Genomic DNA, 14730 nt, shown 5'->3' on the forward strand with positions numbered 1-14730 from the left:
GTGGTAAGTAGAAGTCACAGATACCATTTGAAACTGATGTAACAGAGAGTAACGCGTTAAGGAGGAAAAAAGAGGAAGTAAGGACTTTACAAAAGGCTATAAGAGTAACCACTAGAACAAAAATACATTCCTCCCTAAACACCAAAATAAGTTTTTAAATATAGCAAAGAAAACACACCAAGGAGAGAAAGAAATGCAGTAAATTCAACATAACATACGTAGGAATTATAACAAAATAATATGACAGAGTCAAAACTAAAAACATACCAATCATATCAATCATATCAATAAATGTGAATGAGATTGATTTACCTATTAAAGAAAAAGGTTTTCCGATTTGTTCATAAAGCAGAACTGCACTCCTATATGAGGATGTGATACTCATATCAAAGCAGAATTTAGGCCCCTAAAAAGCCATTAAAGTCATTTATAAAACCAAAAGCCACATTCAACAAGGATGAAATAAACTAAAACAATACCAAAAAAATACATACACTCAACTATATCACAAACAAATACTATTATACACCGAAATAGGAGGAGGATAAAAAGAATTAATGCAAGTAACTTAGGAACTGATAATATTTACTATAAAACCTCAACTAGGGGGAAGAGGACTGCAAACAAACCTTAGCAGGATTGCCCGGCACAGAGGTCTGAGGGTAGCAGTTGTGAATGGGTTTTATGTGTGTCAGAATTGGTCACGTGAGTAAATGAGTTGATGTTGAAAGTCAGGGTTCTAACTGTAAAGAAAAGAAATACAAAAATGGAATGGGGGAAGCAAGGAAGAACCTTATGGGGCTGGATTGGAATCGGAAGTAACAGTATAAACTCATGATATCAGTAATAATTTTTAAATCTTTTTAAATTCCAAAAGCAATTGCACTCCATAGCTGTGAGCACACCTGGCACCCTGTCTTCGTTTCTAAATATCATTCTCAACTAAAAGAAACCCGAAACAGCTGATTCCAGGGCTGGGGCAGGGAAGGTAAAGATGAGTCTGGAATATTTTGTTGTGCCAATAAGGAAGTGCTCACAAAAGTGATAGAGATGAGTCAGAAGAACAGAGGGGGCAACTTGAAAGGGTTCCCACTGGGACAACTTGAGCATCAAAACAAAATGGCTTATAATCCATTTAATAAATAGGAATCTATGAGTAATGGATAAAAAGAGAGAAAAGGAGAAGGGAAGGGCCTTCCATAAAGTAGAATGCACATTAATAAATGCAAAAGGAGTGGCGTGCACTCTGGATTGAAGCCTCCACTCACACCCTTTGTCCAGGCAACCTTGTCCCCATCACAATCCACACTCCTACATGTGCTGTCCTTGCGGAGCAGAAAGAAGGACCCTCATTGGCCAGAAGTGTCTAAAAGATAGACTTCTCAACAGAAGTCGTTACAGTCAGAGGAGTTGAGAAAAATAAACAAACATAGAAAGGGGGGAAGAAAGAGAAGTGTAGCAGCCAGAGATCACAGAATACAAGTGATGATAAGACCCAGTACAGGGACATTGAATCTCAGTCCTGCTGACAATGAAGAAGAGAGCTGATAAAGAAACAAAAGACCACTCTGCATTTCAGAGCCCCGAAGCCAGAGAGCAAGAATAAGAATTATGTACCATGAACTATAAAACTCTCCCTCTTTAATCATCACAGGCATCAATCATCAATCACAGAGCTCTTTCCAACGGCTCCTGGATGCATCCTCAGAATCTTTCTTGACACAACAGCCTAATGGCTTTTCATCCAAGGCAAAGCACATCTTCTCTCCGTGTGTGAGAGTTTTATGAGGTTGGGGGTAGAAAGTGAAAGAAGGGGAGCCTCCAGTGCTGGGTCTCAATTCAGTGCCATGTTGGTGACAGACCTAAATCGGGGACTTTCATACTAAGAGTACATTTTAGAGAGCTTTCAACCCAAACAACTACTAACATTTTAACATTTATAGCAATCTGGCACTTTAAAAGTTAATTCCCTCCCAGCTATAAACAAGAAATCTTTCTCTAAGCAGTCCAGAAAGTTTGGATTTAACTATGGTATATGCCAGAACGAGGATGCCTAACTTTTACTAAATTTGCCTGTGGCACTGGAAATTGTTATAGTCATCAAAACCAAACGCCAATCAAAAGCTTGTGTTCAGCTTTTACACCTCCTTTTACATTAAGAAATCAGCAGTTTAGCCTGTGAGGGCCAAGGGATATAAGATTCCATCAGTTTTCCCATGTTCCCTAAAATTCAAGAGGCACTATTATCTCAGGGAAATAGAATCAGAATAATGCAAAAGAGTGTTCAAGTTTTCATAACAAGGCTAGACTCTACCCTCATTTCTCCCAGGCCAAGCTTTCTAGGCCTCAAAGTCCACATTTAATTGTGCGGCTTCTCTAACATTAAAGAACTTCCTACCGAAAGCTCAGTTTGGTGACTTACTATGAAAATCGTCATCAGGCCTCATACACGAGAGCAGGAGTCGGCAAACTTTCTCTGTAAAGCATAGAAAGGAAATATTCTTGGCTTTGCAGTTGATCCCCTCTCTGTCGCAACTACGTGCTCTGCTCTTGCAGAGCAAAAGCAGCAGTCAACAAGCGTAAACAAGCGAGCGTGGATGTGTTCCAGTAAAACTTTATTTACAACAGGCCTTAGGCTGGATGTGACCCAAGGCCACAGTTTGCTGAGCCCTCAGGACAGTTTGCTGAGCTCTGAGTCCGAAAGAATTGCAAAGCAGTTTTCCGGATGAAGGATGTCGACTTCCACCCCCATCCCTGGTATGAGACCTTCCCTTCCGGTGGCTCCTAACACACCCCTGTTTTAATATTCAAGGGGAGGCTCATGTCTTATTAGATACCCACTGCCTCCTGATTTCTTGTCTATGAAAAGTTACCGGGACCCACTGAGAGTTAGTTTACCAGCAACCTCTCAGCACAAGCAGAACCTGGAGGCTGCACTGCAACGGCTCCTCGCGCACAACTGAAATGTTATCACTAGTGATGCATTTTTGCATCCTGAGCTTGAGTTTGGTGGAAAAGTTCATATTTGCCCTTTCATTCCCCTCTCTGCATTATGATGGCTTCAGGTCTTTAGCATCAGCCATATTTAAATTGTCAAGAGATGTCAACAAGTTGTGAGAGACAGCCTCACACTGGCAGCAATTACTAGCGGGCTATGATCAATGGGGGTCTTTTGTTAGCATTGCGGGTTCACCATTGACTCAGGAAGTAAGTGTCCCTGTGGTTTAGGCGAAAGCTGAAATGGACAAGCAGTTTTAGCCTGGCTGCTGGCAAGCCACAAACCTACACTTACTCCATTAATTATTCCTGCTCAAAAGACAGGGGTTGTTACCATCCACCGTCTGCCGTCTACTGAGAAGAGGGGGTGGCCAGACTCACAGAGGTTCTATTTACAGTGCCAGGAAATGCATCCTTCTTGCTTTCCGGGAAAGGATGATTGCCTTATTCCCCTGCGATTCCTTCTATAAACAGGTAGAGGCACATGACAGCCATTGGAGATGGAGGACTTTGAAATCTTGGTCAAGTTTTTTAACTCCAGAGATTATCTTTATCTGGCTTAATGACCTGATGAGTTTCTCCAGTGTGGAAGGGACGCCCTTTATGACCCATAACACCCATGTTGATGTGCTCTTCTGCCTTGCATTTTTTATTTTTACACTTTCTTGCTTTAAAGTTATGTGACTCGTACAAAAGAATCTAGAGATCGAAGTTGAAAGAAAGGTCTGTTCTGATCATCACACAACTCTAATTTCCATAAAGAATGTAAGTACCTAGAATTATTCTTTCAAAGAATATAAAGTCATGATCCCACTCCCACTTTGTATCACCTTTTCTGCATCTGCCTACAGTATTCACCTAGTTAGATGCCACTGCCTCCAAGAAGCCTCGCCCATCACAAAGCTACAAGCAATCTCTCTTGACTCTGACCCTCCACAGGAATTCTGCATCTCACCAATATGCCATATTCAGGCTTGCCTTATGCTTCGACAGGCATGTGCCTCATCCTCACCACCTCGTCTGCATCCTTGAGAGCAGGATCCAGGTCCCGCTCATCTTTACAGTGTCCACAGTGTCCAGAACAGTGCCTCTCATGAAGCAGGGGCTGGCCAAATGCATCATGCATGAACAAAGCAGCTCCTTCCTCTGACTCTGGGACTCAAGGAACTGGAATAAGCACAGATATTTAGCATTATAAGCCATGATGTTATTGCACGGGACTGCCTCTCTCGTTAAGATTAGAAGAACACAAAAGACCTTAGCTTCCTTCATAATAAAAATTCAGACAAAATCAGCAGCAGACTTTTCCACGGGGCTCATGAAGAGCAGCAGAAACAAGGAAGGCTTGATGAACTGAATGCCAAAGAGAAACGATGTCATTGCAAATAGGAAGACAGAATGCCATTTGCAAAATGATCCTGAATTAGCATCTTGCTTGTCCACAATGGAGTCCTGCATTTAGAACACTGCTGGGCTCTGAAGTCAGCTAGAAGACACAAGGGAAGCCACAGCGAGTTGACTACACAGGGATCCTTCTGGTCTCCTCCTCGGCAGCTCCACCAGAGGCCCCTCTGCACACTGGGTCAGTTTCTCCCTCCCTAGATCCGCCTTCTCAGAGGAGAATTCCCACCAAATTCCATAGGATGGAAATCTGGCGGGCCGCCTGGAGATGAGAACAGATAATGATGAATGAGGCCCGTTTCCAGTGAGCATGTCATTGAGGAAGTTTGTTCCTGAGCACCGACACTTTCTCCCTGGATCACTGAGTAGTTCTATTCCACAAGGGCCCCAAGAAATGGAAAGAACATCCAGCCAGAGGAATGTTTCCCATTTAGAAATTGGCTTTGTGGAGAGGTAATTATGTCCTAAGGTAAATTTTAAATATAAGACAGGACAGCCATTTCCATACACGAAATTACGCCATTTAACTTTATAACCATATCTTTCCTCAAGCAGTTAAGTTAATTTTTAGATGAAGGGCTTGACTGTCTATTTTTACTACATGTAATTTGGTATTCTGTAACTTTCACAGCTATTGGTCTTCATTTCCATGTGAAAAATCATGGAGACTATCGGAGTGTAGTTTCAACCATTCAGCCGTATCTACAGGGTCTGCAGATTTACGACACGAGGGAGACATTTCCTCCCTGACAGAGTTTGTGGTAAATAGATTCCTGGGGCCACCGGACCATGGGGAGTCCCCTTTGTGATGTTTTACTTGGCACATGGGTTTGCCCTAACCTGAATTGAGAGTAACTACTTCTGACTTAGTACATATATAAAAATGTGCCCTCCTCCAGCTCCGTTTGCAAACCTATAAAGTGGAAGCAGCAACAGTTACTTATGTCACAAGAAAAGCCGCAGTTTACAGTTGAAATTTTCATTTTATAATCATGAAATGAAACTAAATGTTAAAAAGATATTATTAGAATAATAGCCAAGATACCAAAAGAATGCAAGACGTGGGAAAACAGGATTTGTTTATGTACAAAAGGGGAGCCCACGCCCTGTGGACTTTACTCAGAAAAAAAAAAGTAGGGAGAGTAAGGAAAAATAATTTTGCAACTAACAGAAGGTGGGAGAAAAACAGCAGTGACATAAAACCTTGGCCGAATCTGCCTGTTTCCTGGGGAGCATATGAATTTTCCCATTTTGGTCAACCTCACGAATCACGTCTTCATCTTTCTGACAACATAAGTTTGACTCTGTGGAAGATTTCTCCTCCAGTAGCTCCATCAAAGACAGTGGGTCTTGTTTATTTGGAGTTTTTTGTCTTTTGTTGTTACTGTTGTTGTTTTTTGTTTTGTTTTGTGAGGAAGATTGTCGCTGAGTTAACATCTGTGCCAATCTTCCTCTATTTTATGTGGGATGCCACCACAGCCTGGCTTGACAAGTGGTGCTAGGTCTGCACCCAAGATGCCACCTCACCAACCCCAGGCCGCTGAAGCAGAGCACGTGAACTTAACCACAAGGCTACCAAGCCAGCCCCCAAAGACAGTGGTTCTTAAACTGTTTGGTCCAAAGCTCCCTCTGAAAATTTGGCAAAAATCTAGGCACATCATAAAAACATAATAATTCTATTAATAGCATCGAATATTTGTAGAACACGTTGGGGCAGGCATGGCGGCATTAAGTACTCTACGTACATCTTCTCATGTAATCTTTGCATTAACCCAGTGAGGCATGCATTCTTTTCCCTCACCTCACAGATGAAGAGAAAAGCTTGAAGAGGTTGAGTGACTTAGCCCCTCATGCAAAGATTTACCTACAATCATAGGGATTCCCAGACCTTGCTGAGGCCCACCCATGGACCACTGAGCGTCACCCCAGGTTAGGAACTCTGCCCTCCACAGGTAGAACAGGTGCACACAAGTCTTCGAGATGTGACAGAGGGTGCCCTACATTCAGAGCTCATTCTAAAACATCAAAAAACAGCAACATAGAAAGATGTGTGTATATACATGCACACATATACATGTATCTCTATGTATGCATGTATGAATTATCACGTCTAGGAATCAACCATTTTTATCTTTGATGCAGCTCCCTAAAGTCACTTGAGAGTGATGAACTAGTTCGTTTCTATCCAGCTCTGTTACCTGATAAGGTACTAATATCAGGTGTTTACACCACACGTACACACTCACCAAACAAAAGCTGCATTCCAGAAGCCATGGGCTTCTGCATTGACCCTGAGGAGGTGTCATATAAAGTGCTACCAACCAACAGACAGATTCACAGTTCCTCAATTGATGTTGATAATGAATAAAATATCACCCCGGGCCTTGAAACTCCTCTTAGACCCATTACTGATGACCCTCCCTGTCACAGGGCTGCTCTCCAGGCTGGTGTTTAATCATAGGCGTGCAATGACATCAGAAGTCTGGTGCTGGGCTTTTCAGAAGGGTCTGGGGGAGGGGTGGCTAATGTTAAGTGCCACTGAGGAATCCCCAGAGCAGTCGCCAAGAGTCCTGACAGCCTGCGTCTTTCAGCAGCCGGCATCCAGGTGAGCCAGCACGGATCCAAGAGGCTCCCCCAGCTTGCTGAAGAGTCCTTCAGCATCTCATCAATCTTCCAAAAGGAGGTTCAACCTGAAGAAGTCAGTGTTAGCTTCAGGCTTCCAGGGCATCTGCTCAATGACAAAGCAGCTTTAAGAAGAGGGTGCTGACTACCGGGATGTATTTTTCCCTCTTTCTTCCCAACAAGAGACTTTGAAGTCCAGGTGGAAAGCTGAGAATCCTCTCCGATTATCGGAACTTGTCAGAAGAAGCTATCCAGTCCTCTGATTGTGGCAGTCAGTAATGAGCTGCCTGCAGCGCTAAAAAGATGAGTTTCCCAGCTCACACAGAGTTGAGTTCTGCACCATACACTAGTGCTGATCCCCTACTCAAATTTTGTGGCCTGATACCTGGCCGAGGGAAAAAAGTCAATGTAGAGAAAACTCAATTAGAGAATACCAGAGAGCATCGTGGAGTTTCCTTAAACTATAGCGAATGGAAGGTGTTTTGGCGTCAGCCATTTCATCCAGCATGAAAAATGCAATATCCACGGAAAGCTAAGATACTTTTTCAAAACACCATCCTGGAGTTATTTACCACTCTCCCACTTTCCAAACAGATCAGTTGTTGATTTGTTTATTCGTTACAGGACCAGACATATACGGCTGCTGAAAGCAATCAGATGTCAGTGGGGCGAAAAGAGAATTCAAAAATAAATCCAGTTAAAGAGCAAAACATACTGCAAAAAAGCTCAGGACTCAGGCGCACCTTCCAGCCGTGTTATTCTATGCTATTCATACACTTCCCTTATTTATGTAAAACAATTTTTGTTTTCTTTTCCAGAAAGAATGCTGCCAATCGCCAGAGGCAGACATGTTTATCAAGCTGTGCATCTTGAAGTCTGACATAAAATCTGTGGCCTTTGGTACAGCTGAAAAACACTCTGTCAACACCATGGAGAGAGCAAGCCCGTGGCGCTGGCCTCGACCCAAGGAGTGCAGGGGAATGGATGAAAACTTGACTCGAGGCCAAAAATTACAAGATGAGGGAAAGTCAAACTTGAGGCGAGCAAACCTTTTCCATCGGGTCTGTTTAATATCTCGTGTAAGCATCCAAACCACAAATCGGTCAGTGCTTAGGTGAAAAGACAAGTTTTTCTCCCTTTTGGAAAGCTATTTTGCTTAAGCTCCTATGAATACATCAATTATATTAGCCCTGAAAGTGTCTGTCAGTGCAATGTTAAAAGGTCCACTATTTTACAGACTGCCCACTTCAGAAACAAAATACCCTTCAAACTCTCTGCCCTGAATCGCTTGGGCCAAAAAGAGCTCCAGAGAAAAAGAGTGTAAACTCTGCCGGATTGAGAGAGGGAAGAGCCACTGGTTTTAAGTAAACTTGTATAATATTTGCCAGCTTAATAAAATCCCCCCAGCACTTGTGTGCCTTCAAATTCTTCAACAACTCAAGGAAAATGCTCTTTAGTGACAGAAGATGGGAGGCCAAAGAGAAGGTTGCCAGAGACTCCCACCAGCCCCGTTGTGCTTGGAAGTTTGGGGAGCCGAGCTCAGTGAGAGGAGAGCCCTGCCACAGAAGTGCTCTGTCTGAGCTTTTCCTTCAGGGCAGGTCTCTAGATTCTCAGATAAGACTACAACATCCGGGCACCACACCAAATCAGGATTGTGTCAAGAGAAGCAAACTAAGGTTAGAGACAGTCTACAGGCCTTTGCCTATAGATGGAAAAAAAATACTAATGACAGTTCATAACTGTGCAGCTTCCAGTGGACTTTATTATTACCTGGTACTCATCAGTCAATTGCTGTCACCCTTGGCTAAACTTCCAGAAGTGGAGCAACCTCAAAGCTGTCGTTTTCATACATCATGTGTTCTTTCCAGAGTCCCTCTACCCCTGCCTCTTCCAGTCACATCTGTCCCCAATCTTTGCCACCCTCTGTTGCTTACATTGGCCAACCCGCCCGAAACGGGAGAGTTTGAATTCTTCATGCTATGTGCATAGCCAACATTCCACAAGATTTATGTCACGAAAGTCTGTGAAAATGACAAATGGTGGGAAAGAGGACCAAAAGGGGAAGCAAAAATAAATCCAACTATGATTTAACCAAAGATGGCCCAGTACCTGTCCCTAGTGGGTCCTGTGATTTCTTAGGGGGCACGGATTCAACAAGAGAGAAAGAAAACACTATATGAGTATCTTCATAATGTTCCTGTTTTCAATTCAAAATCTCTTTGGAAAAATTTACTTTTTAACCTTAAGTCATAATCCAAATGCGTCAAAATAGTAACCAAATATCTAGATTGATTGGGTGGATGCCTGGGCATGGGGAGGGGCGATTATTTTCTAAGATACTTACATCTATTCTTTAAAAAGTAAGCAGAGATGTAGAAGGGGTTCTGGTTGCCTGGGGTAACTACAGTCACGCTAGGAGAGCCCCCCACAGGAGGGATGAGGATGGCCACACTGTTGGGCGCCCTTCCATAAAGTAGTCCTTTTGTCCCCATCACCATTAGTGAGCTTACTGCAACCTTTACCCTATCAAAGGTCACCAACTTCAGTGGACTATGGCCCACCCAGATGAATGGAATACCACCCCGATACTAACAATTATGCTTACGAAGGGCTTTTAACAACATATAGAGATGCCTCTGATCTAACACTAAAGGAGTAAAAGGAAGATGGACAAGTGCATTTGCAGTATAATCACCACCATGGAAACAATCTGTATATGAGGACAGCAGCACCCAAAACTCTGACCGGTGGTTATCCACAGATGGGGGGCGGGGTTATACCTAGATGACTTTTATTATTTTCTATAGTTTGTACTGTCTAGGTGCTCTATAACAAGCAGGAATTCATTTATAATTAAAGATAAGCATTTTAAAATAGAATAAAATCCCTAAAAGGCATCACCTACTTCTTTCCAACACCAGATTCATGGCTTGGGGTCTAGGACTCTCCTTTTCAAAGGTAGAATGACACTGTCAAAAATAAATTTCCATTCCTGCCCTGTGGTGTAGCAATTAAGTTCACACGCACCCCTTTGGCAGCCTGGGGTTCAGAGGTTCAGATCCTGGGTGCGGACCTACGCACTGCTTATCAAGTCATGCTGAGGCAGGTGTCCCACATATAAAGCAGAGGAAGATGGGGACGGATGTTAGCTCAGGGCTAATGTTCCTCAAAAAAAATAAAATAATAATATATATATATATTTCCATTTTAGAAACTATTTTCTTCAGTTTTTTCTCTGATACTTAAAAGTTCTGTTGACCTTAACAGAAATGTGGGAGGAAAACTGCTCTTGACTTTGCACATGCTAGATTTTCCAAAGCTGGAACTCTCTAGAACTGCATTGCCCAGTACAGTAGTCGCCACCACACGTAGCTCCTGAGCACTTGAGAGGTGAATTGAGATGTTTAGAGAGCATAAAGTACCCACCAGATACTGAAGACATAGGGGAAAAAAAGAGAGCGTGTAAAATATCTCATCTATAACTTTATACTGATTACATGTTGAAAGGATATTTGGGAGATATTGGGTTAAATAAAAAATAGTAAAATAATTTCACCTGTTTCCTTTTATCTTTTTAAAATGCGGCCTCTAGAAAATGTAAAATTACCTATGTAGCTCACATTATATTTCTATTGGACCGAAATGATCTAGAAAAAAATTCTGCAGAAGGGTGATTCAATTACCCATCTACCATCTTTTAGAAAGATAAAGGATTCCTAATATGCTTGCTCAAGCCGTATCTACGGCCCCCATAAAATGTATTCGGCCCCTCTTCTAAGTTGTATTACACTTTCAGTGGTCAGGTAACTTCAGTTAGTTCCAAGCATGGGTGAATTGAGGCCACTTCAGGGGCAACAGCACACACCAGCTGCACCTAAAGGTCATCTTGCCTTTTTTAGACTCACACGGCCCACGTATCTCAGAATTCTCTGACTCCCCAACACCAGCAATGGCCAGCCTCTGTTCCCATGGATTCACTCACACATCTGTATAACACCTCATTCAAAGAGTGCAGTCCCCATTTGGGACAGCCTGAAATATTGTCAGGTCCCAAAAGGTCATGCCAAAGGGACTTCCTCCATGTCGTTCTAGGTCATCTCTCCAAGTACCGCTGGCGTGAGGAGACTGAAAATGATTGCTCTTCAAAAGGGCAGGGAAAATGTGAAAGGAAGGATTACATCTGCCTGAACTGCCAAACCAAACTCGGAGGAGCAGGTCCTCCAGAGAGTGACTCAGATCCACATGATGTTTTCCAGGGACGGTGCTTTCACAGGAGGGGGAGGTGGGCATTCGGCTTTCTGGCCAAAGGCTACTCCAACTTTAACAGCCAGCCCATCCCACAGCAAAGGTGTACACCTCGGCTCCCTTTTTCTCCCTGCTCAGAGCTGCATTCTCTTTCTGCAGCGGTCATTAGAATAAAGAAAACCCTGGTAATGAACATGAGGAGCAGAGGACAGACCACCCCTGCAATGCAGTGGGGCAAGGGGATGACGAAAAGAAAAGAGACAAGAAAAGAAACAAGCAGCAAACAGTCCCCCGTCAGCCAGAAGCAACGAGTTAAGCTCTTCCATGACGGACTCTCTCAGAAAAGGCACATCTGTGATGGCCACCTTCCTTGTGGGACAGGAGAAGGAAAGAGCTGAACTCTGAATTTTCCACTCACAATAGCCTTCTCCTTTTAGTTTCTACTGTTATCTAAAAGGAAAAAGGAGAGAAAGAAAGAAGAGACTGGCTCTTGAATGGGGGGTGCCCTCAGCTACCACAGGAGGTCCCCTGCTTCTGAGGCTCAGATGCAGGTAGAGACCCAGGAGGCCACACACCTGCGGTGACTATGTCAGGACTCACCAGGCTGAACTGAGTTAACAACTCCAGATAATCCCCTCAAAGTTGACTAACACACAGCTCTAGTCCAGCAGTTTTCATATTTTAAAACAACTTTCCAGAGTTCTCTTTAATCAACCTCAGCAGATCCAATGTCTTCATAAAACTAAAGTCCCTTTCATTACAGCGAAGTAGCTTCAATTCAAATTTTCCTCCAGGGATCAGAATCCAGAATCCTGGTGCTGCGTGTGCCATGCTACTGAGCCGTCCTCATTTTTCCCTCTGAAATTTTTTGGCACAACTTACAAATGAAAACGTTGAAGAAAATGAAACTATAAACATAAAAAGAACAATAAAGATCATGATTTGTTTGATGTTTACATTGTTATTAAGACAGAATTTAGGAAGCGAAAACTACACAATTTCTTCAAAATATACCTCCAAAATCACTACATTAAAGGCTGTTATAAAGGGTGACATTGTGGGCCCAGCCCCGTGGCCAAGTGGTTAAGTTTCTGCATACTGCTTCGGTGACCCAGAGTTTCACCAGTTCAGACGTGGATCCTGAACACAGATCCTGGGCTCGGACCTAGCACTGCTCATCAGGCCATGCTCAGGTGGGGGTCCCACATAGCAGAGCCAGAGGCACTCACAACTAGAATATACGACTATGTATTGGGGGGCTTTGGAGAGAAGAAGAAAAAAAAAAAAGATTGGCAACAGATGTTAGCTCAGGTGCCAATCCTTAAAAAAAAAAAAAAGGTGACATTGCAAGAACATTTAATTGACATGATGGGGGGAGGTGACTGGCAGACACAAGGAAGAATCAAATTTGAAAGAGAATCTGTTAATATTAAAATTTCACCCAAGTAATTACACCCAATATACCTCCCCATGTGCAGCAAAGAAGTAAAGATACTAAGCTCTCCCGCAAATTTTCACGTATTTATATGAAAATTTATATATATATATATCCTGTTAAAACATACACGTGTGCATACAAACACATACAGTGAAACCAGATTTTAGACTTCGGCTCTTGCTTGCCAAGGTTCACCCTAGAGCAAATATTTACTGCGGAGTTACAAAGTTTTCCTAGAGGAGGACCCAAATGGAAGCGTTTACATATGCTGTGAGTACTTTATATGCGCAGGCACCACAAGAAAGATATAGTTTAATAAAAACATTTATGGACTTTGAAAGCAAACACAATCCAAGAGGCTTGCACATGTGGGAAAAGATGCTCTTTCAGCCTAACACGTTTTCTCTTAAAGATCCTTTGGCTGTTTGCAGTGAACACGCCCCGGTTTCCTCTGAGGCCCCGCTAATCCGTGCTGTAAAACTATCGCAGGAAACGAATGAAAGAACCATCCGACACTGCGGTGGGAGTCAGGGGCAGCGACGTGGCTCTTCTCTCTTATACGCAGAAAGAAACTTTCTAGAATTAACGAAGGTCGCTGCACTGGGGTTCGCTAACCTAAACCATCCCACCTCCTCTCCTACCCTGAGAATGTCTCTCTTAACTGCTTTTCTCTGCTTTCTCCCACCCCGTCAGCCTACCCCCATCGCGATCCCAAAATGAATCCGATATTTGCAAAATATTGGGGGGAAATACACTAGTATGCGTCCTCGCTGTTTCAGTGCCTTTTGGCACTTGTCTCCACTGCTTTCTCCGAGCCTGCGAGCCCACTAAGTGTGCCTGGCCTCAGAACCAACTTTGCATTTAAAGTCCGCATTTTGCACGTTCACTCCATTTCGCTCTGCCACTGGGCCTTGGGGATGGGTTAGCCTGTTCTTTCTTCGTTAGTGTTTTGGTACCTCATTTCCCATGAACCCCGGGCTGCATCCATCTGTCTCAACGCTGATGACCAAATGGGATCTTAAAAGAAATAACTCTGTGCCATTTACAAGTCACACAAATACAAAAAGGAATCCACGCCGAGTTGACAAACTTTTGGACAGACCTCGCGGGGCCTGGCTACTCTATCCTTGGGCTCTATCGCCCCCTGGTGGCTTCTTCGAAACAAACACGGCCAGGGCTCAGCTCCTCAAGGGTTCAAGGGTCCAGCCCTTGGAGGATGGAGCTGCTCTCTGGGACGCTCTGGAGGCAACTGGAGTGTGGGGAGGGAGGGGGCTGGAGGAACAATAAACGTGGAGGAAAAGGGAACTTCTGGAAACCCATCAAGCAACAAAGATTCAGGCTTCTCCACCCCAAACAAAAGAACATCAGAGCTGGACAAAAAGGGCAGAGATCCTAAAGCAGCCACTTCGTTTTAGAGATGAGAAACTGAGGCCCAGAGAGATGATGTGATTAGCTCGGGGTCCCTGGTTGCTATTGACTAATCTCCCCACTCCCGGTCACGCTGCTTTTTCTGGGATGACAGGGTTTGAGGGCCCTAGCCGCCGGGAAAGATTCAGGAGCTGGCCTTATTCTGTTCGAAGACGCAAAGGAGCCATCAAATCAGGGGGCGAGCGGCACGGAGATTTGTCGTCGGTCTCAGTTACCCCCGTTACAGGGTGGGGTGGGTGGGACGGTTCTCAGGCCCCCTCGGCCCCTCGTGGGAACCGCCGCGCCCCCCAGACCCCGAGCGGCCAGGCCGGCTTCCCAGGCCCCGGGCAGGCGGCGGGCGAGACACAAAGCAGGCCCGGCGGGCGGCGCTCGGGGTTTCGGGGACTTGATTGATTGATCCACGGCGTTTAACCCCCGCCGCCTCGCCGGGGCGGCAGATCCAGCTGCGGCCGCGGGCCTCGGGTGGCCGCGGACCGGGCCCCGCGCCCCCGGCGTCCCAGCGCCCCCGCCCTGGCTCGGGAGGGCAGCCCCCGGGGCGGGGAGGGGGGTGATTTACAGCCGCGCTGGGCGGACTCGAGCGAAATCACTTCAACCGAGGA

The 14730-nt window shown here is 44.4% G+C and overlaps 1 long non-coding RNA gene across 1 annotated transcript in view; it reads right to left on the reverse strand.

The window, feature by feature from the left end:
* The window catches only part of LOC138923773 (uncharacterized), a 48295-nt gene extending 45723 nt beyond the window's left edge, over positions 1–2572 (reverse strand). The window contains exon 1 of the long non-coding RNA XR_011437884.1: positions 2423–2572. This is a non-coding gene — a long non-coding RNA (uncharacterized lncRNA). The remainder of the gene's footprint in view (positions 1–2422) is intronic.
* Positions 2573–14730: the final 12158 nt, after the last annotated feature.

Source organism: Equus caballus, chromosome 4, assembly GCF_041296265.1.
Source record: "Equus caballus isolate H_3958 breed thoroughbred chromosome 4, TB-T2T, whole genome shotgun sequence".
Classification (NCBI taxonomy): Eukaryota; Metazoa; Chordata; class Mammalia; order Perissodactyla; family Equidae; genus Equus; species Equus caballus.